Below are 27,436 nucleotides of genomic sequence, written 5' to 3'. Positions count from 1 at the left end.
ATTTAAATATAGCGTAAATGCCAAAGAAGAGAGGTACGCTGACGTAATAAAGATTTAGTGATTATTTGGTTTTGAAACCAACATATTCTTAATTTTGATATTGATTCTTCGTCTGCAACGAGGACGAACCCAAAGGATAAACGCAGCATTAAAATGAGCATAAAATCACAATAAATGCTTGGGAGGTTACATCAATTGTCCACCATCTTTAGAATTCCAGGAGAAACCTGGCAATACACATGTGCAAGCAGTAAACCAACGAACCCTTTCACATGTATTCTCTAACAGCTTCAAACGAGGGCCAGCCCACTGAGAACTCGAGCGCATAAAGATGCTAGTAACACCTGTTGTCCTTCTGACTTGGGGGCTAAGGATATCAGCCCAGCGCTACCATTCTCGCCCGAGGATCCTTAACTGCTCTCAGTAAAATATTCTTGAGCTTTAAGCTCTGAATACTTCTAAACAATTTCATGGCTTGAGTAATAGCAAGAAAGTACATGCCATATTGCATTTCCCTTGTACTCATAGTGGGGTCAGGGACTAGGGAAATATATGAAACACACTGAATCAGATCAACATGGAACATGGAAAAGTGGCAGCTCTATTAAAAGTCAAACCCTAAATAACACTGTAACTGCTCAATGAGCACAGCTCACTAGAAAACCTCAGAAGAGAATCAAGGGATTGCTTTTAGAGGAAACAATAAGAGTGGAGACTCAAGAAACACTTGGCCATGTCTTTGGCTAGTGAAAATTATATTTTCTGTAGATAAATGCTACTGTATCTTGCTTGATAGATAGATCTGGGTGTAGAGAGTGAAATAGAGATGCCCACCCATGTCATCTCCCCTTTAACCCTCAGTGTGACACCCCACTTTAGCAGTGTAATGACCTGGCACTAACAACTTTCATTTGACTCTATCAGGGTCAGTGTCAGCCACTATATTCGGAACCCTCTTGCCACAAATGGACACACAGACAGATGTAGTTTAGAGAGATTATATATTAGAAATAGAGGGTTCATTTATGGTTTAAGAGTTTTCTACTGTAACTTAAAAACGGAACATGCAAGAGCACACAGTGTAAAGATTTCCTTGCTTTTTCATCACATATCTATTCTGGTACATTTGCTATTGACATTAAGTTCTTTGTTTCACTATTGTGGCAGATCCTAAGATCCTATTTTTCTTCTGTACCATTGCAACTGCACGGCCATGTACAGCAAATACAGTAAGAGGTCGTCCTCTTCCAAGATGTTTTTTTTGTGGTGAATAGTGAATAGTGTTTAGAGTAAGATATAACTATGATCATGCAAACTGATTTTTGACAAATTCTAGACAGATTCATTGAGAACTATTTTGTAAAGGAATGGTGTTTGTTTTGTTATCTGAAGGCCAGACAGGATGTCATGTAAAGAAAAAAAAAACAGTTTTAAGGCCAATTACTGTAGTCTAACTGCTAAATTACGTGAGTTGACTTGCGATGGATGGGTTCTGATGGTTACTTCCTGCAGTCCAACCAGCCACACTCATTAGAAAACACTGATAAACAACCACTTTGACAAATAAAGTGACCTGCTCTTCAAACACAACTGTCCTGCATGTCTGTTAGTGTTGACCCTGGTTAGCAGGTTGTGTGTGTGTATGTGTTTGTGCATGTAGATGTTATAAGCTGTGGGGTTATAGAGTGCAGTCCCAGGTGCTCCGTTGCCTGTTTTTTGAGACCCAGCCCCTGAAGGCCATGATGGGGGCCTGTTGTTTGGGCTGGGGGGCTGAGCACTGAGATTTATTCTGAGGTTGAATCACTACGCTCATTATTCTCAATAGGATCTCGTGGTGTTTACTGAACATACCTAAGGGGAAACATGCCAAACTGTTCGGTGAACCAGTTCCAAACACTAATGTTGTGGGCATTCGTGTTTTTCTTGCGAGAGATCTCACATTGTCAAGCGACTTTTGTACTTTTTTACGGACATTGCACAAATGCTTTGAGGTTAACAAGTTGTTTTGGTTTAGCCTGCTCTGTCAAAATCTCCAGCAGGCCAAACTAAAATTAAGGAACAAAGAAAGAAAGTGCCACCCCTTACATGACTCCCACAGTTTTAGATTTCTTCAACCTAAATATTTGACTGTATACAGTCCTGTGTTTTTTCAGTACCTTGTGCCATATCACTAATCTGCTCCGTTGCGGTTTACCAAGACAAACTTGACTCTTTGGAACAATTATAGTTCCACAGGAGCAACAAGGCACAAATTTGCCATATGAATGACGTTTCAGCTTCTTCTGTGCACCACACAATTGTGGAGAATCTTGGAGAACTCGACATCTGTTTTTCTTCCAGGCTCTATGATTCATCTCACCAATGACATATAACTGCTATGCATGTGTTGTGTACACCTTGACCGTCACCTGGAAGAACCATCCTGAAGGACCATGCTGGTCTACCATTTTATATTATTCTCTTTTACTGCAGAAATGAATGAGATTTGTTTTTGTATTCCAGAGTTGCTTTGTTTATATTCGCGAATTGCCCAATGCACCAAAAATCTCATAGCAAACCTTCCAACATCTTGTGAAATCCATGCCTCAAAGACTTGTGACTGTTCGGAGAGCAAAGGAAGGGCCCTATCCAGCATTAATATGGTTTTCCTAATAAAGTGCTTGGAGACTGTACGTAATGAGGCAGAGAGTAACAAACAATAACCTTGACGCGTTTTAGTAGCAATAAAGTACAAACAGACCGGAAAACCCCAACACATTACCAAACGCGATCCGTCTGAAGACAACCAGATGATGTGTGCAGTGGCCGTGACTAAGTGCACACAAATCATCTGAGAGAGCGAAATGAAACGGGGATGCATTATATCGATTTCTTTTTTTGAGCTCTTTTGTTTTGGAGGCAAGAGGTAACTGACGGACGGCCCCATCGTTAGCCAGTGAGACGGAGCGGGGAGCCTCCACCTCACCTTCCCAGTCAACTGTCCCAGTCAGGCCGGGGACAATAGCACCGGAGAAGGGAGGGTGGGATGGGATGGAAGAGTCGTCGCAGTAGCGGAACGGGTAGCCTGCCTGTCATCTCTGTCTTGTCCGTGCTCGGCAATCTCACTAACTATACTCTCCCACGACCTAGACTCTCTCCCTCTCTCTCACTGGCTGGGTTTTTCTACCAGTGCTGACAACCCACATATAATTAAGGGCCATGAATGCAGCGTTACCTATAAGTGGAGCTGACAGCAAGAGGCCTACCTATGGCTCCTCTCCTCCTCCTCCTTTCTCTCTTCCATCTCCTGTGCACTGGTTGAGCAGCAGCTTAGTGGAGCCGTGACGAGGCTGAGGGACGGTCGCAGACCCACTGCCCCTAATTGATGAGCTCTTATTCTGGGGAAGGTGGGTCTGAGGAGGCGTGAGGGTGGCTGTCTTGGGATTGGGGGATGGCTGGATATCTAGACATCCCCCTTTCCCATCACCCCACTCCCTCTCTAGCTCTAGTCTCTCTGAGAAACCTGGAAGAGCTACAACTGAGTATATCTCTCTTTCTCTCTGTCTCACCCTTTTTTGTCACCATTCTTGTCTATTAAGGGGTTGGAAAAGAGAATCAGAGAACCATTTTCTTGCTCCAACAACGAAAGTGTGTTATAGTTCAATATAGTGCTGAACGTTGCATAATGTGCTATATGAAATCTACAGTTGCTTATTCTGGCCATAGTGAAAGAGATACAGTTCTCACCAGGGAGCAAAAAGCAATAATTGACACATAGACTGAGTGAGAAGAACAGGGGAGACGTAATGAGAAAAAAAAGAAGATGGACGGAGAAGCAAAGAGAGTGACAGGGGAAGGCGGAGGGTGGAAAAAAAAGTGCGGAGCACTTTCGGGCGTCATACCCCAGGAGGTCACGTTAACCGTAGACGTTTACGTATATATGTGTCAACCTTGAAGCGGCGACAACGGCAGAGCATCTCAGAGGATCCGTCGCTGAGCTGCTCGGTCTGCCCACAACCCGGTGTTGTTACCGCGCTGATGAGCAGGCGAACAGGGGGAGTGGGGAAGACGAGGAATAGAGGAGGGTGGAGGGGGTTGGGGGTGAGCCGTCGAGTGATTAGAGCAATTACTTGTCAAGGATTTGTCACAGCCAATCACATCTGCCCCCTTTTTTTTTCCCCGCAGAGACAGGCGAGGGGGTGACCCAGACCTGCCTGCATTTCACCGACTGCAGCCCTCACTGAGGGCGCGTGTGTATGTTGGTAGTGATATCGGGTTATGCAGGACTGTCCAGGCCTCCACACACTCCAGATCATTATATGTTGCTAATGATTCACAATGCAGAGGTGGGAGCGTCGTTGCTGCGGATGGTGAGGGATTGGGTGGGTTGTTAGCTGCAAGGGGTGGAGACAAGTTGTGTCAGCACGTGAGTATCTTTGTATCTGTGGCAACATGGACATTTGTTTCTATTATTATGTTTCTGTCTGTGCACGGCGGGGACAACTCCTATTCCCTTAAGACCATATCATAATATAATACACTACTAATATGAAAGTATGGAGTGTCTACTATGTGTGCGCACAGGCTTAAAAATACACTATTATTGCTTACAGTACCTCTGTTGTCACTTCGTCTGCTCTCTCCTGTTTCATCGCCCTGATCCCTCCTCTTGCTTTCTTTACTGGAGCCAAGGCCAAGTTTTGTCTCCCGATCTTCCCATTTTTATCTTTTCAGCACAGCACTGTACAGTCACACTGACACTTTTTTCCTTCTTCTTCCAGGAGCCAGATTCAGTCTGAGCAACTGCAAGAGAAACACAGGAGTTGTCAGTGCCGTTTTTTGGTAAGGAAATCTTCTTCCTGAAAAGTAATTACACCAGGCAATATTTTATTGTGTCATTTTACACAAACAATGTATGTGTAAATGTGTGTGACTTATGTGTTCGACGGATCAACATAATTTTCCAATAACATGACACAATGAGAAGACCTGTGTATAATTATTGAACAGATTAAAGTATTTTTTTCAAAGTTTGCAAGCAATATTAATTATATGTAATTATGATTGTATAATAACAAGCAACCTATGCAGTCTCATGATACTGTGAGAATAAGGCATCACCAAAAGTTCACTACGAGACTGCAGCGTTCCTTTCACTCTGTTTGTTCGATCTTTGGTTCTCTCTCTCTCCCTCTAGCCTTTCTTCCTCTCCTGCCTCTTTGGCTTTGCTAAATTCAGAACTGTGACACCAAGCGAAGGCTTTTGGCAGCACAGCATTGTTATGGAGGAGTGGTTGGCCCTGCAGATCCCCTGCTGCGCGAACCCTGGCCGCACAGCTTGGAGATCACTGCCGGTGACCTGCGATGTTGCCGAGCCTCCCGTGCTTGGGTGCTCGTGTGTGCAACTGCTGCGTGTGCGTCTTGTTGTGCCTCTCATGTTTCCCTCAGTCCTGCCTGACCTCTTCCTGCACGTGCTGCAAGTGTACAAACATGTTATTTCACTGTTGGGTTGGGACGTGTCCCTGAGGTCCATCGGATTCCATGTTTCTAGCTACTTTTCCCCTCTTGCATCTATCTAGATACCAAGTCACATGTCAGTAACAATAGCAAACAAGACCAGAGTTTGTAATCATGCCAAATTCCAAAATTGACCAACCGTATTTAAGAGACTTTATTGCTTATTAGGCAATTTACATGATCTATCTGTGTGGATGTACTGTATGTGTGTGAGTGGTTCCTGACCTACCCCTTTATATTTTGAATACTCCGGTACTCCGTTACTGAACAGCTCAACATGCAGTCTTTATTATGTATTACGTTGATATATGAATTACAGTCTTAATATGAACTTGCATGTACAATGCAGGTGTCCAGCTTTCTATAAGTATCAGTATTCATTACTGTACAAATACTTTGCTTTTGTCTGTTGACATTGTGCCTGGTGTGTTAAATAAGTTCCATTTACAAACTCACACCCCATTATGAAAGGGGTTGTGTCTAAATTGAAACATGGTCATCATGGTTCCAGGTAGTGCAGTTTAAAATAAATGGGGAGGTGAGGCTATCCAAAATGCTTCACAGTCAACACTGCACACAAGGCAGGAGAGAAGTCGGTAAAGAATGTTACAATATTTGCTTGATGTATCTTGTTAAATATTCATTCATGTACGTATGTTTTCTTGGTGTATTAATAATGCTTACAATCTTCTTTAGTTAAAGGCACAGTGTGTAGGGTTTAGTGGCATCTAGTGGTGAGCTTGAGCATTGCAACAAACTGAATAGCCTTTGGCCTTCAGGTAACTTTAAAACGCCCTCTTTGGAGCCAGTGCTTGGTTTGTCCATTTTGGCCTACTGTAGAAACATGGCGTTGCAACATGGGCGACTCTGCGGCAGGAGACCTGCTCCAGATGCAGACATAAAGAGCTAATTCTAAGGTAATGACAAGGCAACGATTCTTAATTTTAGATGATTATAAACTAATGAAAACATAATTATGAATATTTCATATTCCATTTCTAACAATACTGCCCCCCCCCCCCCCCCTTAAATCTTTCTCAGCCTTTTAAGGGAGCCACCTCTAAGAAAGCAAACAGTGACAATCTGCCAGAAGCTGTGGATGGCTTGGGTTGCTCCAGGCATTTCCCAGCTCTATCTCAAAACCTTACATCATCTATTATTCTCCCGCTCATATTGATATGAATTTTCCCCCATCCATGTACAAATTCATAATGACAGATGAGCAAAGGAAAGCAAAAGAACTAAATTTGTATTTTTCTCTCCATCCTTCCTTGACTCCAATTTATGCAAGTTTTTTTTATATATATACAGTATATATCTTGGATATGATTGTTTCTGAAGTTGAAATTAGATATATTATTTGTGATGTCTCCATGCAGTCCAGCTGTAACCAGCCCCCAATGTCTACATTCTAGATATTATTTCTGGCTGTCCATACTCCATCTTGGGGCACAATGGAGCCTCTTTCATTTTCTGTGTCATAATGCGATAGCACAAATTTCCCCGCGAGGCATCACACTATTGGAAAAGCGAATAACATATGTTGTGTCTCAAACTCACCCTTCTTCCCCTTATCCCACTGGTGCAGATGACCAGTGAGCCTGCCAGTGCCAAGGGCTGAGGACAAAGAGGGAAGACAGGAAGAAGAAGAGAGTGTTCTGGAAACATGTCACTAAGACTATCATTCATCTCCACAGTGAGGAGCAAACATGATATGAATCCTCCCTATCAAAACCCAGAAGAGGAGCCATAATGTATTACATTCAGAGTGTCGCCACTACCAAACATGGCCCTGTAATGTACTGCCTGTATGTTTTATTGATACTGCAGGAGGAATAGTTTTTGCGCTGCCTTGAGGAGCCTTCATAAAGCAGATTATCTTTTCCTTGGCATGACTGACTTGGCGCTGCTTTCCAGGAGGGTGTGTGATTTTATCTGTGTGTTTTTTTTATTGTATTATGTTTCACTAGATGCCATGCTAATCTTTCACTCATCAACAAGCTTGCAGGGTGCACCGGCAGCTTTGTACTGAAAATACAAAAAACAGAGGAGGGTGAAAAAAAGTACAGAGCTAAAAAAATAAACTGCAAGTTGTATATTTTTGCTATACTGCAGGCCCACTCTAATATGCCTGTGAGAAGTGTTTTCATATACATCTATGAAATGGATAGGGGAAGCTGTGACGGTCACGGAACTCTAGATGGCTCGACTATCCCGTGATTGGAAGATGCAAGGGGCAATTATTAAAGTGAGATAAAGAGAAAGTGAAATGGAGAGCAAGCGAACGAGCCAGTGAGCGGTAAAAGGAGAGTTGGTGAGGGTAAGAGAAGGTTCAGATGAGGCGAGAGAGAGATGATGAAAAGAGTAGCCACTTGGTCCTCCGAGACTCCTTTTCTTCCCCTGCTGCCAAATTAGCCCAATTAGTCAGAGTGGCCTCTGTTCAGACTGCTGTCAAACCCTGACACCATACAGCAGCGCCAGCGGTCATTCCCTCTCATTTAAGTCGGGCTTTTGACTCTCTCCTCTGCCTCCTCTCCTGAGCCACCTGCACATGTCTCCGCTGAATAATTACTGCTAGTGTGCATGTGTGAAGTGAAAAATTCCATGTGTGTGTATGTGGCTGCGTGCGTGTGTGTTTGCCAAGCTTGAAAGGGAGACATTCCTTTAAAATCAATGCCCACCTCACCAGCATGGTGCCTGCGTGTCCTTCTTATAGCCGCGGCTTCCAAAACTGAGTTGTGAGAAATCTTCTCATTCCTCAGGTAAAATCCACCAAGATTCTTTTAAAGCTCACCATCGCCGTGACTCTTTTATCTTCCAACATCTGAAGAACCAAACTTTCCGTGCAAAGGAAAAGATTTGAGAAAAGAGGCTGCTAAAGGATGAGTAAAGTCTAGGAAAAAGGCTCTGAGCATTGGTGTATATATGTGATGATTTGGCATCAAAATAACAAAGCATCACCCCCCCAAAAAATATTCTACTTTAATTGTTTAGTCTCTTGTGCTTTAACACAAAATGCTTCTAGAAAGAATAATGGGTACCTTCAGCCTACAGCATCTTCCATGACATCATTCTGTCAGCACTAACACACGCATCAAGTACCCTACAAAACAGTCACCCCTTGTTTCACAGACGAAGGGATCACTTAAAATTTGATAGCCACAGTCATCTTTCATTTCAAATCTCTGGAATAGGAGTAAGAACTGGTCTCTGTTAATCACCTGCCCATGGGCCTTGGGAGAACAGAGGAAGGAGACGTGGGAGAGAGAACTAATTGGACGACCTTGTTGCATGAACAAACACACCTTAAGCCACGTGAATGGTGGGAAGTCACTGAGTGAGCCAAAGTGCATGCATTCATCTCTTTAATTTACCCAACCAGTGTTGTATTTCACCGAGGGCCATGTCACAGGGAAGCCAAACACAGCTCTGACTGGCTAAGAAAGACGAGCGAGGGAGTCTGTTTACCTGTGTGAGTGTGTATTTTAATAATTTGTCAAGGTTCAGAGGCATTTTTTTTTTATGAATGGCAAATACACCACTTAGACGCTCCAGCCCAGGGAGGCAGAACATGCCCAAGGATACTTGGTCTGGTTTGTCTGCAGCACAATGATGAGCTCAATGGGTTATAGGGCTGAAATGAACTCAAACTGCACAATTACATATTACAATTTCTGTATTTCAGTTCTGTATTTCATACATGCCAAATTCCTTCTACTCTTGACATACATGTTGACATCAAAACCGAGGGAAGTGAGTATATGTTTAAGTTTCTGTGATGTAGTCAGATGATTACAAGTTACACCTCAACTCGACTTAAGCGACTCAGACCAGCACACAGAAGTTCAGGTTTAAATGAATTTAGATGCATGAAAACACAAAAACGCTTCACTGACACTTTTTTTGATTTTCAATATTTGACAACAATTCACAATATCCTGTGTTGCTCCAGGGCAATGAAACATGCTCCTCGTGGAGCGGAAAGTTTCAGAGCCAAATTACCGGCTTTTGTAATGCTTTGAGGGCCGAGTCAGGTCCCTGATTTGAGCGCATGTAGTTATGCCCTTTGTTGAGCCAGGCTGGGTTTATAAAACTACTTAAAAAAAACACTTCAAAGACGACACGTGTACTTCTTTGGGGCCACAGCAAAACACCCGCCAAGTTAGAAGTCGATGGGACTGGCAGTTGTCGAGAAAAGTTTATTGATGTATACAACAATATTGGACCAACCACAATGAAAGACACCACTGTCTTTTATTCTCAAAAACTAGAATATTAATGCTCCCCCATATCAATCTGCTCTGTTCCCATTCTATTTTTGCTGGAGGGGATCGGGTGAACCACCTCTAAGGCCCCTCTGGCCACCTCTTAACCCCAGCTCTAGTGTATGTCAGGCTGCTCCAGGAGCTGCCAGGCGCTTCTGAAAGCCCACAGACTAATTAGGCCCTCTGCATGGGTCTGATAAGAAGGGCTCACCAGCGATGGAGAATCAACAGAGCCCTACTGAGCGGCCAAATGAGCCGGGCATGGAGACGAATGAACAGACAGATGGCTGCTGGCTAACTGGTGGGCAGGGGCGGTGCAGGGCTGTAGAGGAGACCCAGGGGCCATGGGGGCTGGGTAAAAGGGGTCGAGGCAACCAATATATCTGGTGCCATCCAAATGCAAAAAAGGAGATTATGATGAAAATATGAAGGGAGTTATAGAAAAAAAATTGATGTAGATGTATATAACAACATGACATCATCCAGGGATGTTTCAGGAGTCGACAGTAGTAAGTGCATTGGCACGGAAACTGGTTTGGTCAAGGCGCACGAGTTTGGGGGGGTTCTAATTAACCCTTTGTTTACCCCTCACATGATGTTTATTAGTTTTACCTGAGGCATCTTTGAAAACAGAGACCTCTGACTTCCATGTTACATACTGGGTAATCACAATTATCCACTTGAGGATTACATTTGTAATGAGCTAATATATATATGGTGCTTACTTTGAAAGGTGACAGGAAATCAAGTTGTAATATCTGTATCAATACTGTATAATACTTTTAGAACAATTATAACACTGTACATCCTGTGATATCTTTTTGTAAAATAAGTGTCATGCACAGGCCAAACCCACCTTCTCAACCGTCCTCCCACAAAGGACATACACACACTGCATACATGTCGTCTTTTTTACTCTGCCTCAGCAGATTCCCTCAAAGCTACAGAGATCTCTGGGATGTGTGTGTGTATGACAGCTTACGTCCACCCTGGTGACTTACAAGAGGCTAGCCTCTCAGTTGTGCTTTGACATGCCTTCAACTGTGGGAATCACGAAAAGCACAGAAGTGTGCCTGTGCGTTTGTTTGAGTGCTTATGTGCTATTTAATGGGTCAGAAGGGCGTTGTTCAGCACTTTCAAGGTGACTGAAAGCCTCAACAGCCCTTGAATCTAACAAGACAAACCAATCCCCCCTGTTGACACTGAGACACACATCCCACATCGGAGACTGAGGAAGAAATCAAGGGGTTAGCGTCTGCAGTATGTGTTACACATCTAACAGATACTGAGCAACACTAGCACCCATTTTCTTTCTAGCACATGATCAATTTATTAAATGAATGAAAAATAATTATCGTGAAGCTCTGTAGAGCTGATTGGAACAGCAGAATAGAAAGATAATTATATGTTGTTATTTCTTCTTGCACTAAAGGCTGGACACTTTCTGTGGTTGCTGTTTCTGTCTAAAAGGCTCAAGTAACACCTTTTCCCCAAAAGCCTTTGATACAGTTAACCACCACATACATACTGCCTGTACTCTCCGATGTAGATATCTTGGGCAAAGTTCTTTCCCAGTTTACATCCTATCTCATTAGGTGCTCCTTCAATATGTCATGGCAAGGACGAATGTCATTATACCATTCCCTCCCCATAGGGTACCCCCAAGGGTTGGTGCTGGAGCCCCTTCTCTTTGCAACTTCCTTGGGCCCAATTATCATCTAAGGTCTCTCATATCAATGCTAGGCAGACCATACCTGATATTCCCACCAGATGACCCGATGGTCTCGGCGCAAATCTCGGCTCGTCTCTCAAATATACCCACATGGATGATGGAATGCACTTTCAATTAAACTGCTTTACATCTCTCACCCCAACTAAGGTCGCGGGAAACCTGGGTGTCAGGTTTGATGACCAGCAATCCCTCCCTAACCATGTCTGTCCACCAGTTGTGCAACTTTGCACTATAGAACTATACCTGAGCCAGTATGCTCACCTACTCTTGGTAGAGGCCATGGTTAGCTCTCACCTCAACTACTCCAATTCCCTTCTGGCGACTTCCCCTCATGCACCGTGAAACACTTAGATGGTCCTAAATGCCTTAATCGACCTCCACTGGCCACCGTTTCAAATTTAAGTCTCAAATGCTTGCCTACAGAGTAAATTGTGGGACGGCACCCATCTACTTGAATTCAATCATACATGCTTATGCTCCTTGTCAACCAGTTTTCCTCCAAAGAGCGTCGTCTGGGAATGCAATCCCCGCACACAAGGAAGTCACAGTCCAGACTGTTCTCCGATTGTGGAGCAAGTTACCTCTATCAGAACATGGATGTCCCTCACTATTTTGAAGAACCTCCGGAGGACTTATCTAGTCTGAGAGCACCTAGTCCTAGAGCATCTCCTCTCTATCTAGCACTTACCTGTGCATTTCCATTGCACATCTTTACCTCATCTTTACCCGGCCCTATTTAACAGATCAAGCACTTAGCACTCACCTCAAGGTCTCCTACTGTGAAGTTTTGGTGTTGTCCCTGTTGTAAGTTGCTTTTTTCATTAAAGCAACTGCTAAATGAATTAATGTAAATGTATTGCAAATGAAAAACCATTCCTTGAACGAACAGTAATGTCTGCTTTTTGTAATTTCAGATTTTCAAATGACACACAAACACTGCTTTCCCCTAAATGTTGTACACTATCAAAATCAATGAGGTCGCTCTCTTGAAAGAGAGAAAACGGACAATTTCAGTTTTAGACATTTTTCAAGCGTGCAGCTCTGCCAGCTCCATTCTATTTACTGAGCTGTTTTTCAGGGTTTGAATGCTGAGCCATGAGGCTGTGTGTGTATATAAGATGCACTTAAACCTCCCCATTACCAGCCCTCAGTGCTACACCCACCCAGACAACCCACGGATCACATTTTCAGAAATAGAATAGGTTCAATCTCTTTCAAATTTGACTCACAGAGGAGATACACATGCCCTCTTTTGGACGCTTTTATCCACAGTCGCTAGAGCACTGTGAGCATGGGTGGGCCCAGAGGGAATCAAACCATTTCTCTTCTTCTCTCTGTCTCCTTTTCTTTCTATTTCCTCATTCTCAGATGAGTGACTCAAGCTCTGTAGCGGCTTGCAAATGATCAGAGTTCAGCGACTCAGCAGTCTGTCTTAATATACAGTACTTAAAATATGCTCAGGGGAAATTATTTTGAGGTGGTGTGTTTGATAATTGTTTTGTTCTAATATAAAACCATACTGCATGAACCTTTAATTGTTTAGCTTGAAAAAAATAACCTTCTCTTGTACATATTTACATTAACAGATGTATACCAACTGAGCACTTTATCAGGGAGACGATAATAATACTGGATAGGGCCCCCCTTTGCTCTCAAAACAGCCTCAAAACATTCAAAACGTTCCTTTGAGATTGTGATCCAGGTGTGGACTGAAACAACCCCCACAGTTTCTACTGTCCACTGTGAACACGTGCCCCCTGCATTGTCAGATTTTTCTTCCTGGCTGGCAGGACTGAAACCAGACTGTTGTTGCAGCCCATCTCCCTCCAGATTCGACCAGCCCGTCGGGTACGGAAAAATGACTGAAACTCCTGACATTAAGTTAATATACTGTACTTCAGGACAGGATAATTGCCAGATTTAAGCAGGTGTAGAGGTTTTCCTAATAGAGTTCTCGATGACATTAGATGCAATTTTACTTTAATATCCACGACCTAAATGTACACAGTTATGAAGTCTTTGTTTGTGTGTTAGTGTGTGTGTGTGTGTGTGTGTGTGTGTGTGTGTGTGTCTGGTCTGTGTAAGTGTGTGCTTATGCTCCATTCCAGTTCTCCCAGGGGACCTTCTGGTCCAGGCAGTTTAAATTGGACCTGCTGAAAGGCCGTTGGCACAGTTGTCACCAGGCCGTTTGTTTTTTGTCTCCCTACCTCCCAACTCCTTTCCCATCCATAGGGTTTTACCTGTCTCAGCAGCAAAAGTGGCTGCCAGGTATCCATCTCACAATCATTTTAAGTCCGGCCAGCATTCATTCGCTGCTTGGCCTGTGGTCTGTTGCAATTTGTCTCTCAAAGGGCAACTTGATTTCTAAGTAACGGACCTGATACCAGCTATTCTTGCATATTAAGGCTTACAGATTTCTTAGGTTCTGCCTAATCACTGGTCTCTGTATATAAAAAGGTCTTTGTGGCCACCTGAGTGTACAACTTTATAATCCCCCCCAAAACACTGAAATGACTCAACTGACTAAACTTTTGATTCTGAGAATAATAATGAAGGAAAAAAACAAAGTTAGTTGTTAACCATAGTGTGGAAGAATAACAATAATGCAGAAGTTGCAGCTCCAGTTGGAGGCACAGCCTTGAATGAATATTGAATAGGCAAGGATGTAGGAGATAACGGTAATGGAGCCTGAACATATTGAGATTTATTCAATATAAATAAGCACATTTTAGTATCTCTGCTTTCTTCAGACTTCATGTTTACCAACTATTAGGAGTTTGACCTGTGGCATGCTGCTGCTCAAAGACATAAATCTAAACCTAGTCCATTTCTGACAATGGGTAAGTGCTGCACATTTCATATAAATAAATACATACACACCCCAGCAAGAGCCCATAAAGATGTAAATATGCAAAAAGCATTGCACATTAAGTACACAGTTTATGGAATTTTACCCTTGCCAAATATGAAAAATGAGGCCCATGCATGAATTTACAATTCAGATGGGTTTCCTTAGGGAGGCCCATTTAAGATGAATTGGTATAATATATTTGTTGTCTTTTCCGCTCACTACTGCCATTGAACGTCATTAAGTAATGCGCACTCACTGGTGGAAGGAGAGCTCATGTTTATCATCATTTGGTTGGCAAGGAGTCGTTAGCCTGGGCCTTGGGTCGACTCTGTTGTGAACTCTGCGGTGTAGCACCACCATCAGCGTGCTGCAGCCGGCTCTGCGTCTCCTGTGATCATCCGTTTTACATACAAAAGATCAAGGAGGAAAAAAATACTATCAGCAGCATGTTTAGAGAGAGGGGGTGGATGGTGGACAGAATTTCGGTGCACATGTTTATGCGTTTTTTACATCCGCCTTACAACCATGCATACTTGAATCTCATTTGCACGTCAGTCGGAAACCAGAGACTGAGCGGCCATGTTGATTCAGGCAGCGGCGAGTCCATACTGAGTGGATCCTTCCTGCCTGCTGTGAAGGATTATGAGACTCATTTTCCAGGGTCTTGAGAAGAGGTCTACATGGAACTCAACAATCCCTGTTTTAACACCATTATATATCTCCCTGTGGGGTGCAAAGAAAAACCATCCATCATGTTTTGGGGGAGGGAGGGAAATGAGCAATGGTCTTTGAGGTATCTTTGAATATTATTCCTGTTATAAGGCTACTTATATGCTTTGTTTCAGTCTGACAATTCTACTTATATTGTTGTTAGTGAATAATAACATAAACACTATAAAATGGGGATTAGAATTATTATGCCTTCCTCCCATATGGTGCATCCATAATGCACCATGTCTGTCTTGATTCTAGATTTGATTGTTATGTGTTCATACCAATGGAACAATGGCATGACAGATAAGAACAAAAATATCCAAAGGAACATAAAGTGGACTAATGTTTTTGGTTTTGTGTAGAGAAACTGCTTATTTGAGTTTGTTGGCTTATGATTATTGAGGTTAGCAAGCTACATACAAGGGAAACTCTAGAGTCTAACACTGCCCCGGAGCAAACACGGCAAAAAAAGGCTCTTTTTACTGTTTTGTTTTGTCACAGGGCCAGTTTGGAAATAGTTTCTGACTCTAGATAATGGGGAGACTCATTTGACATGGCACTGCATGTTCAATAACATTTCTTTCCCCCCACTACACTACCTTTTACACCCCTTGTGTTGATAATTGAATTAGACTTTTAAGACTATTATGATACTGCAATTAGTATTTAATTCCCTTTTATCAGAGCGCTCTTTAATTTAAGCAGCCAACTGTCATTATGATGCAAACAGAGAGAGAATGCCATTAGTGGAGCGCACATCTCTTGATCTATGATATTTTAGTAGCCACAAATTGCTGCATAACGTCTCTTCAGCTGACTCGAAAACAAAATGAATATGATTAGATGTGGTATAAAGCATAAAAAATACCTTTTTCCTCGGTATGTGAAATGATGCTTAAAGAAATATACATTTTTGGAAAAAATGCTTGTTCACATTCCTGCTGGGATTTAGAGAAGATTGATGTAACTCGCATATCTAAATATTCAGCAGCCGCTTAACTAAACAACTTGTCATTTACTTATTTATACAGATATGGCAGTGGTATCAGTCTTTTAAGTCTACGAGTAGTAGTAAGCACAATTCAAAACAAACCTTTATCAATGTCCAGTTTGATTATCACTAAAATATGAACGTTTTCAGCAGCATATTGAGCAAGTTTGCGTGAGAAAACCTCTTAGGAAGCTTTCACAGTATGTAGGCATACCCCCCTGAAAGTTCTATGTGTCTCTCTCCACACACATGCAAACACACCACTTTCTTTTTATTTCATCCCTCCTGTCCTCCCCCTCTCCTCCTGCTCTTCCCTCCCCCTCTTCCGTCCCTGGCCCGCCACGCGGCTTCTCCCATAGTGGATAATGTGAATGGACTCAGTCTCCCGGGTGTTGTGGGCCCCCTCTCTAGCCTTGCAGGCAAATTTGCCGCAGCCACTCTGATGGCGGCAGCACACACGGAGTCCACAGCCGTTTGTGGGGGCAAAGAACAGAACGATGTGAAAGGATGCTGATGGGTTTCGTCTTGGACTTCGAGGATTGTATCGCCGCATGCGGAGCACAGCGGAGCAGGGAGCAGGCTGCTTGGCCAAGGCAGAGTGTTTCTGACAGTGCTTTGTTTTGAATCCACAAGGACTTGTCATATGCCTCAAATCGTTTGCTCTCACTACGCTGCAGATTCATGCTCCACCGTGAGCGGAGACAGGGCCCTGCTGTCTGCTACTGAGGATGGGGGGTGTGTGTCTGTCTATGTCACCGCACAAGCGTGTGTGTGCCAAAAAGATGTGCATTCGATTTACGTTTGTTGTTTGCGCATTCGCAGTGCATATGTGTGTTCGATGTGTGTGTTTGACGAGGAGCACTAACACCAACATCCGACAGTGCTGTGTCTATCTGTCTTTGTTCAGTTTCCACTCATGTCCAACTCCGCTTTCTAAAGAAACAAATAAATACAACCACATTAACAACCCTTTTGTTTTGTTTTTTACCTTGAGTTGATTAACCCAACGCAGACAGGGTCAGTTCTCATAATGTGGCATTGATGCAAAGACAGCTTGTGCACTAATTGATTTTACTGTTATTATGAACTTTCTTACACTTGTGGTATTGACATTTATGGGGCAAATGTTATCCCTACTCTAAGAGATTTACTTTCCTAAAAAAGGAAATATATATATATATATATATAAACTGTATATACCTGGGAAATGTTTTATTTATTTGTGTATATAGCATGCATATATATATATATACTGTATATATTTGTGTAAGGGAGTTGTATTAAAAAGCAAGAACTCAGGATGCAGCCAGTTTAAAATAGGTCAGTTCTCAAAGCTTCTAATTGCCAGAGCATGGCCTCAGCATTTCATGCCACATTAGTCTGGGTTTAAACCTAATCTGCCTCTATTAATGTTTTATGCCTAATTTCATGGAGGTGAGGACTGACTGATGCTGCTTGGGCACCAGAATTATTAGCTGGCAGCAGTGGGTGGCACTGGATGACACGGGTGACTGAGTATAGTGCAGGTTTGAACCTGAATGCACAGCGTGATTCTGTGGGGACATTGCCCTCCATTAGCAATATAAAAACATTTTACCATTTAAAAAATTGTATAATATTGTGCTTAAGACACAGGATATTAATGGATATCTATCAATGGTAAGGAAATAATAACATGGTGAACAATAGGTACATCTTGTTTCATCTACAAAATGTGGCTGACACAGCTGGGCTTGAGAAACAAAGGTAAAATGAAGCCCTTTTTGGTCATAATTGATGCCAAAAAAAAAGAGAAGAAGTTGCCTTTGTATTCATTTTGCCCGAAACTGCTGCATGACCTAGACGTTTCATCTTTCTTTTTTTTCTTTCCATTTGTGTAGCATCAGTTCGACAGCTCGATCACATTCAAGTTTATAGAAGCCAAGTTTATCCAGGAAGAACAGAAGAAGACAAGATGGCACGAAAAAGGTCCCGCATTAAAGCTTGTTAGGAAAAAATGTTGGACGTCCCTTTTAATAATCACAGACATGAAACATATTTACCTGACGTGCCGAGGAGTTGCCAAGTTGCTACTGTCACTGTGTAGAGAGGCGGTGTGGTGCAGCAATACTAAAGTGACAATCAAGGTCATCCCCTGTATACAATCTAATTGTCCACATCCAGGCCTTGTTAGCAAACACTTACAGGGTGAACTGAGATCATTGATTTGAGAAATGGTAAAGTGGACTGTACTAACTCAGATACAGTGACTGGGTGGGTTGTTGATGTCTGGTACAGCTGCAGTTGTTGGGGGAGCATGGTCTTGAGGCGTGTTATTTATCGATTCAAATCGCAGAGAGGGCAAAGGGAAAGGGAGGTTGCGTGCACAGATTCATGTCTATAATTTAAAAAACTTTGAAATTCCAATTTATTTTGATTGGCAGTTTCTAGCTATAGTCATGTAGTACCCAAGAGACACGGAAACCCAAACTCCCACCCACAAAGATGATGATTTCAATGCAGAATTTTAAAAGAGTGGTTGTAAAATAGAACCCTCTCAAAGAATACAGATGAAAGCGACTATCATCCGGCATTCATTTAGTCATAGTTCAGTATTGTGTTATAATATTTCACACACTGACATACACATACATTTGCGCATTTATCGAAAGACACGTAACAAAGAAGCACATACCACATACAGTGCAGTCGTACTGTAGAAGATATTCAGGTGTACGTTCACTCGAGTAAACTTATTCCTGGTAGATGGTGAGGTTGCTGTGTGGCTTAAACTAACTAGCAAACCGTCTAACCAACCAACTAACTAAATATACAGCACAATGCATGCAACCGTTACATGAACATCCCATGAAATGCCCTGTTGTTGGATACTGTTGGATATTAATCTTCTCGCTGCTCATGCCATCAGCTTCAAGGTTGTCTAATGACTTGCAACAAAGGCGGTGCTCTGTTCTTAATGTGGACCTACTGGGATCACCCCCCTCGCACTCGAACACCGGCCTGCCAACCCATTAGTCCACTCATCATCAGCCCTCGACCATGTCATGTAGTGATCCCACTACAGTGAACCGGACGCAAACTGGAGTGAAGTGGAAACGCTGCTCCCGAGGATACGTTTCTGCTGTTTGCCCGAACTAAAACAACGCTCTTGATCTGCACTCCTCACTGTGCCATTGTATGATATTCCAACTTTGTCTCGAACACCTCTTTCTTCTTGCTTCCAAGCAGCCCCCCAAAAAAGGTGTCTTTTTATTGATTCAGTTTCTCTCCAGGCGAACTTGTCACCCCTATGTTACCTCTGGGTTTGCCCCCACTCCTAGCTCTTTTTCAGGCTGCATTATTCCATTTAAACTTCAATCCTATTTATGGCCTATCCTATCCCCCTGCCCGCCCGGGGCGATCAAACTATTCATCCAGCCGACTCCATGTCACCCTGTCATAAAAGCCTCTTTTGGGATATGTGTGCTGCGGATGTGCGTGTTTGTGCGTGTGCTGTAGATGAAAGGTGTGCGTGCGTGTTGGCGGTAGAGACGAATGAGTGTGCATGCTTTTGTTCCATTGTTTGCTAAGTAAAAAACGAATGGTTCCTATATCTGTGTATGTTTTGGGGCGGTAGAAATGAAGGAAGTAGTTAGTTAGATGTTTGTGTACGTGACTTTGCATACTGTCCCTGCTCATTCAATTATGCACGTGCAAAGTCAGACTTGAACAATTGCCAGATAAACCTGCATCCTCTTGGTCGTCACCGCAGGTGGTATTTTGCGTTCCTCCATTTCGAACAGACACGAGCGACGCCAATGTTGCGATGAAGAAAAGCCGAACATGATTGAGTGGCAATATTTGGATTCGTGTCTCATAGCTGCGTGTTTTGTCAGACAAGGCCACGAAAAACAGATCAACCGTGGCACGGTAACACCAATTACAGCGCCCTCACCCCGCTGTCAGCCAACTTGTTTCAGGGTTGCATCAAGTAACAGGTAGATTTGAGGTAATATGTTTGAGAGTAGACATCTCACTGGGAAGAAATTAGGGATGCGGACAGAGGAAGTAAGTCCGGAGAAAATGTATTGATGGAGAGAAGGTGAGAAGAAAGTTTGAGTAGATTGACAGGGGCAGACGTGCTTCACAGAGACAGAGAAAGAGACCGAGAGAAAGGAACAGAGAGAAAGAGAGAGGTTGAACATGAGCTGTCAACTCGTGGCTTTACAGATTCCCCCCGCTTCAACTCACTCACCCAATTTGTGCCCTGGTGGAACCTCCTGGATCAGCAGAAAGGGGAAGTTGCACGATAAAAGATATGCCCATCACCATCCTCCTCTCCCCTGTTTTTGTTATTGCTCGCTGTTGTTTCATCCTTGCCTTTTTCACGAGGTGTCTCCCACCAATCTAGTCTGGAGGATTGCTCCTAATGGGCCACTGCAGCGATGTTTCAGGCAAGGCTCTTTGGTGTGCCGGAGTCAAGGGGCGCGGGTGATACAGCAAGACAGGCAAGATGAGGGATAATGTGAGACAGATTGACAAGCACAAGAAGGCATTAGGCAAATGGCATCATTAAAAAAGTGCAGTTACCTGGGCCAGGCTTCATGTGGCATCAGATGAGAGAGGAAGACTGAGTGGGAGGAAGTGGGGGGGGGAACACATCGGGGCTTTGCGCCCCAAGCTTCGCTGCTCTGGTAATTCTGATCTTCTTGCTCTACTGGTTTTATACGTTCCACCACTTGACTTTCAGGCTTGATCATGAGACACAGAGCAAGGAAGAGGGGATCTTTGATGCCATGTGTGTCCGTGTGTGCACGTGTGTGTGTGTTGTGTTGAAATACAGACGTTCTAATGACAAATAAACAGCTTAAGGTGTTACAAAGAAATAAAAGGCTTTAGAGGCTCACTTACTTACTTCTGACAGATGATCAAAGTTTGACAATTTGTGCTTTCAGTTTTTTTTTGAGGATAGCTAAACTTGATTAGCTTGTTCATATAGAAAATACAAATTAAGTTTTTCATCACACTACTGCTGGTTCAACTCAAACTCTTTCACAATAGCCCACACCTTTATTGGCCACAGCATTCAAACCGGTTGACGTTTTTTTTAATGCTGTTGGTTATATAGGTATATGAGTGGGCCGGCTGGGTATGTGTGTGTAATGTGCGTGTCCGCAGCATGTATGACCATCCTCTAATGCTGCTCTTTGTAAGAGCAGCATTAGATAGCCAAGGAGAAAAGGTAATGTGAAATCATTTGACTGCAGAGATTCCTGCTGAGGTGCCTCCGGCAGTCGTGTGTCCGTGACTTTAGAGGACAATGCATTGACTCAAAATTATTTTCCTAACCTTAACCATAACTACAGCTTGACTAACCCTAACCCACACCTAAATCTTAAATCTGTTTTCAGCTCAAAAATGAAAACTCATATGAGGGGCCATGCATACGCTGCACACACCTTGTACATAGGCTACTATATACACTATGTATAATATATTTCTGCCGCCAGAGTTTCATAATGATACAAATCTTTTGCACATCATAAAAGGTCTTAGTGGTTTTGCATTGTTGCGTCATAGTAGAACTGTGACCAGCCCAACTTAAAGTTAAACATCTGGAGATGCCCTCCCAAGTAATATTCCTTCCAAGTTTAGTGGAAATCCGTCCGTGCGTCTTCCAATAGTTTTACATTCGTTATTTTAGATGATAATTTTAATTATTTGATTAACAACATTTCAATTTGTCCAATATTTAGGTTTATAACTTAATAACAGCCAAACCAATGATACAATTTCATCACCCTCAGTACTTTAAATGTTAGCATACTTTCACACCTACTTAGTGACAGTGTATGATAGATAATACAATATAATATCTGGTGGTATACTTTCTCAAAATCTGCATTTTAGCATTAATTCTTTAGCATTTAGCTCCAAGCATCACTGTTTAGCCTAACAGGACTGCAAGCATAGACTCTTATTGACAACATGCAGCTGTAGCAGAGGATAACATTGCGATGGAAAAAAGAGCAGATAAATAATGACTGATGAATTTAATCTAAGCAAATGTACCTAATTGTAGGCTATTAGCTGTTATTCACTTGTTATAGTGTGAGGATGGTCATTGTAATGCATGAATAATATAAGTGTCATGTTGTGTGCACAAGACCCTGCATGTGATGGTGTGTGTGTGTGCATGTGTGTATCTGTGTCACTTCCATAGGTCTACACGTGCAGATTGAACTATTTTCTCATTCCAAACACAAATTGGATTCCGGCACTGAGCGGAGTCCAGGACGGCAGCAATGTTCCCCACATGATTGTCACAGACCGACAACTTGCTTGTTCCCGGGCGCAATAGACCAATGAATGAATAATGAAATAAATAAAATTGATGCGTTGCACATGTTTCAAATCCATAAACCTATCTAATCGGCGCGGCGGAGAAATGGGAAGCAGTTGAGGCCTCACGTTTCTCAGCGTTCCGCCATTATGTAAATTGAAGCCAATCAAACCGCCGCCACGGAGAAGCTTTGTAATAGAGCGTTGATTAGCTAGGCAGCTTTGAATCAGCCATAAAAAGAGTCATATAAATGGGTAAATTCAGCCCGGCATAATTTAGCCCAGTGAACTTAATATGACTCTGAAGTCACACTGTGTTATACATGTACATTATAGTAACCATCAATGCTCAACTGAAATTCGTGTTTCGTCTTCGATGTCATTAATGGATTTGATGCGTTTTTCACATTAGTCTATGTCTGTACAACAACAAAAAAGTCCCCTGACATTTTCGGGCACGAGGAGTGAGCTCCGCAAATCCGTATTTACATATTAGGTGTATGCTGGGAGCGTTCGCTGATTAGTGACAGCTTCTGCGACACCACATGACTATAAATGGGGATGAATCTTTTTCATTCTTTCTGTCCCTTTCACTCCACGTATATTCAACTCTTCTCTGTGCCCTTGTTTGTTTCTGTCGTCCCCTCCAGAGTCAAAGATAGGTCTGGCCCGCTTGTGTGTCCTTGTGTGTCGCTCCGTCTCTGCCAAAGACATGTCCGTGATTAGAAATAGGTGAGTGAGCCCTTCCTCTTGTTGTGTCCCCTCTGACTCGCTATTGTCCTATTTAGTGTTGTTAGCCAATGATATCACTTTGGCGGTTTCCCCTTGGTCACAGTAAATTGCCGTTTCTGCCGACCTTGTTGCACACCCAGCCAGCTTTCAGTTTATAGTTTGGTCTTCAGTGGATGTCTCCCTCTGTGTTTGTTTGTCTGCGTAGAGGAGGCATTGAGGTTACTGTATACGTGGGAGTAACGCGGTAAAGATGCACCAAATACGGAGAAACACATCCCAGTAATAATAATAATAATAATACTGTATAAGTAGTGATAGCATAGCATCAAACAAATTAACATTGAGATTCGATAAAAAAAAAAAAATCCAATATATCATTATGTTCCCAAGGAATTATATCCACATTGGAAAAGCAAGTGAATGGATGGGATGTTTAAATTTCATAAAGGAGACGGCAGGTCAAGTCCTTTCAAATGCCTGGGTAACCACAATCTCTCCCTAAACCTAAACCAAGTGATCATAGCTGCTTAACCCTCAACACACCTTAACCCTACTTTTATTTGACACAGTTATGATATTTCCCAAACCATTACTGTGCTTTATCTCAGGCCTTGCCAGTATATGTACTGTATGCACATATGTATTGTGCATATCTGCAGGCGGCACACCTTGCTGTACACATATTATTTGGTCTGATGGCAACAGAGTCAGATGACCCAAAAAAAAATCACACTCTCACACAGGCCGATACATATTTGCCCCCTGAGGCTCCCCTCTCCTCTCTTTCATCTTTTATTCAAAAGTGCTGAGCAGGAATAAAAGAATTGGACGATCCAGTCAAAGTGACGAGAGGGAGAAGAAAGTGGTGTGTGTGTGTGTGTATCTGTGGGTGGTGGCGCTGCTCTAAGACACTTTTGGGCACTCGTCGCTTTTTTCACTCCTCTCCGCCTGCTATCAGCAAGAGCAATCTCTAATCTTGAGCTTAGCAGTGTTTACTAATGTTTCATTCATTAAGCATCTGCAGCCACGGGAGGGACGTCGTCCATCTGCCAAAGTGGATGTTATTTTCACCTTAAATCACCCCACAGTGTACCTGCTTCGTCGGCTGCGGCAGGCCAGGGCAGGCCGGCCCCCGTTAGCCCCCCGGGGTAGAGACGCTGTCACTCTCTCCCTTCCTCCGTTTGTCTCCCTCCTCCACTTTTACTCAGCATTACTCTCTTGTTGCATCTCCTTTCTTTTTTGCACTTGAAAAACACATAAATAACAGAGCAGTAAGTGGATTGTTTTTATATGAAACACCCTTTCTGAGAGGACTTCCGTGGAGCATTCCCTGTCTACCCATCAGGACGGACACACGGACACACACACAGACACACACACACACACACACACACACACACACACACACACACACACACACACACACACACACACACACACACTCCCCCTTTCTCTCCATCTCCACTCTCTTCTCTCATCCCCCCTCTCTTTATCTCTGCCTCCCTCTCCCCCTAGTTCAGTTTTTGCAGCTCAGCACAGCAATTACTGCCCCACCTCACTTTGCACTGACCTCTGAGATGATTAAGTGAGATTACCTGTACAGTACTTGTGGCATGCTGTGAGACAGTTTGTCGATGTGTGTGTGTGTGTGTGTGTAGGCTATAGTCGTCTTTAGCCATAGGGCAGGTGAGCCCCTACAGTGTCTGTATGGTTGGCTGACTGCTTACAGTATTTCACAGTGATTTGTAGCCTGGCTTAAAATGCTGTGCTTATCATCTGAGCACTGAATGAACAGATCGGAGGGAAAGAGAGAGAGGAAAAAAGGTAAGAAAGTAGAACTGAATAGTATCTTTTGCTCAATGACCTCACACAGATCATCGTATTAGACAATCTCTTTTCACCTACTCCAGTATACAGTTACAATTCATACACCCTACAGAGAAGGGAATGTATATAAATTGTGCAATACACAAAAGAAGACTTTCCACTCACCCAAATTTAGGGGCCCTCTCCCGTTGGTTCCCCCGCCTTCATTAGAATATGCGTCTCATTAGGTGTCCGCTGCTCAACGCCACCTCCGGGTGGAACTTACACTAATGAGGACACTGCATCTGACGAACATCTTCCTCCCTCTGTCCTTAATTACAGCGCCATGCCTGTCCCCGAGCTGAAGGAAGAAAAAAAGAAGACAACACTGAAACACAGGCGCCACAAACCTCCTCGTCCCCGAGAGCCGAAATAGCAGCAACGCGTCCATGTCCGCTGCTCCGCCACGCCATGTTTGGAGGGCGGAGCAGCGGGGCTGTGTGCGCGTGTCATTGTGTCGGGAAGCGGGTGTTTGCTCGTTACACGGTGAGCTGTGCCACTATTTGATATTAGACGAAACATGCTGTAGGCTCCTGGGCAGATTGGTGATTAAACATGCGGTTACAAGACCATGCTTGACGCAGAGAGCGTCACTGGATAATACAGCTTAACAAGGAACACATCCACGGATACACTGGTTGTTTACATACTGATGCAAACCCCTATAGGAGTCCTTGTTTGTACTCTACAAAGTTGTCTTCTAATTTCTTCTTTAAAGGCGGGACACGTGCAGTTGGAATTTTGTTCACAGTTGGCCTTGAGGAACACGGTGTAATAGCCAGTGAGAGAAACATGAGTTTTAAGATGAAACGTCGCGACGAAAGGATTTTTTTTTATTTTGGTCAAATTACATTTATATTGCGTAACGCTCCGTTTTAAGAATCAGATTTTTATGTAAAATGGGATAACTTTTGACAGAACCTCATCATCCAGAGCTCCTGCCTCATGCTTAATTTGAGAGTGAACACACCGTAACACAAATGCACAATGGCACTTATATGACAGTGAAGGACGTAGAACAATATATCACAATGGCTAATAATTCCTTCAAGTGGAGGCGTGATTGCTCTGTCAGTTTTCCATTTTAACTGGATTTTCCAGACTTGAGCTTGTGTTTTATTAAAATCAAAGTGTGACAGAAGCCCGCTGACCTATATGTTACACAATACAACACGCACTTTTATCAGAGTGACATTTTCTCTGATTATCTTAGAATTATTTTCCAAAACTGTAAATTACAACCACACATTATAACTGTTTGTAGCCGCCAAGCCCTTGACAAGACGACTTGCAGCTAAGCCTCAATAAGCATAGATTATGAACAGAGGACGTTGTCCGATTCCCTGTATTTTATCTGACCAAAATAAGGCGTCTTAATTGGTCACTGAGCATCTAAAGATCTCCAGCACCATTCCACACAGGCCTGCTTTCGGGCCTACATTTTCCCATGAGCACCTAGGGCTGTTGTGTGCAGACTCATAACAATTTCTCCAAGATTAACACATGGTCACGGCCGCTGGGTTCCACTTCCTCTCAGGCTTAGTGAGGATGCGAGGCCGCTAATTAGGGCAAAGGGGAGATACAAGTATGCCTCAAACTTTTAGACCCATTTTCATTTTCCTTTCTCTCATCTTCCTCTCTGGGGATGTTGTCTCATGGCTGAATTAAGCTGGGCCGAGTTCAGCCGGCCATGTACAGTTAAATCTTTCCCGTGTCTTCATATCCCGCTTGGTTTTTTCATTTCGTTTGTGGGCAAGAAACAGCCCCGGTTATTAAGGCATCCTCTCATTCCTCCTTCCATCCTTGACTTCACTCCTCTCTCTCTCTCTCCCTCTATTTGCCTTCATTCCCTCCCTTCCTCACTGTGTCTCCGCTACCAAGGGCGCCCACAGCTTATAATAAAAGCCATAGGATTTAAATTAGAAATTAATTTGGATAATTTGTCTCCAACGAGCACCCTCCTCCTGCTGCTCCTGCGAGAAATATGTTAATATATCATATTAAGTAATTTCTGGGCCCAGATACACATGCTTATGGAGAGAGAGAGAGAGAGAGAGAGAGAGAGAGAGAGAGAGAGAGAGAGATCTCTAATGAGTCAGTTTGGCTGTCTGGACATGCTCAGTGCTGCTGCCACCTCTCGAGCACCTTGAAGCCACCCACAAGCAGAGAAGTCACTTTTTCCATATCAGACAGACAGCGAGTTTGGCGTTTTCGTTTGAAATTGCCCCCTTCGTTTGTATCTGGTCCCTCCCCACGGCCACTTTTGGCGTGTGACACCACAAAAGCCTGCTGTACGGAGGCACGCTGCGGTAGGAATGAATCAAAAGGTGCAGGCAGGGAAATTACAATCATTTAGATCATTTTACAAAAGCTCCAATGTATAGGGGTGCTTTATCTTCTATTTTAATCTAAATCAGACCACAATTTACAATTTTTTTTTTTTTATTGACATTATAAATCAAATGAGAA

At 43.1% G+C, this 27,436-nt stretch overlaps 1 long non-coding RNA gene across 1 annotated transcript; it reads right to left on the bottom strand.

The window, feature by feature from the left end:
- Window positions 1–166: 166 nt before the first annotated feature.
- Window positions 167–21,526, bottom strand: LOC118291482. The gene is made up of 4 exons (XR_004786675.2): window positions 20,618–21,526; window positions 20,283–20,489; window positions 4,596–4,782; window positions 167–4,373 (listed from the first exon to the last, which is right to left on the bottom strand). It is a non-coding gene; the product is annotated as an uncharacterized LOC118291482 (long non-coding RNA).
- Between the last annotated feature and the right edge of the window lie 5,910 nt (window positions 21,527–27,436).

The sequence above is a fragment of the Scophthalmus maximus genome, chromosome 21 (genome assembly GCF_022379125.1).
Source record: "Scophthalmus maximus strain ysfricsl-2021 chromosome 21, ASM2237912v1, whole genome shotgun sequence".
Taxonomy (NCBI): domain Eukaryota; kingdom Metazoa; phylum Chordata; class Actinopteri; order Pleuronectiformes; family Scophthalmidae; genus Scophthalmus; species Scophthalmus maximus.
This window is presented reverse-complemented; position numbering and strand designations above follow the sequence as displayed.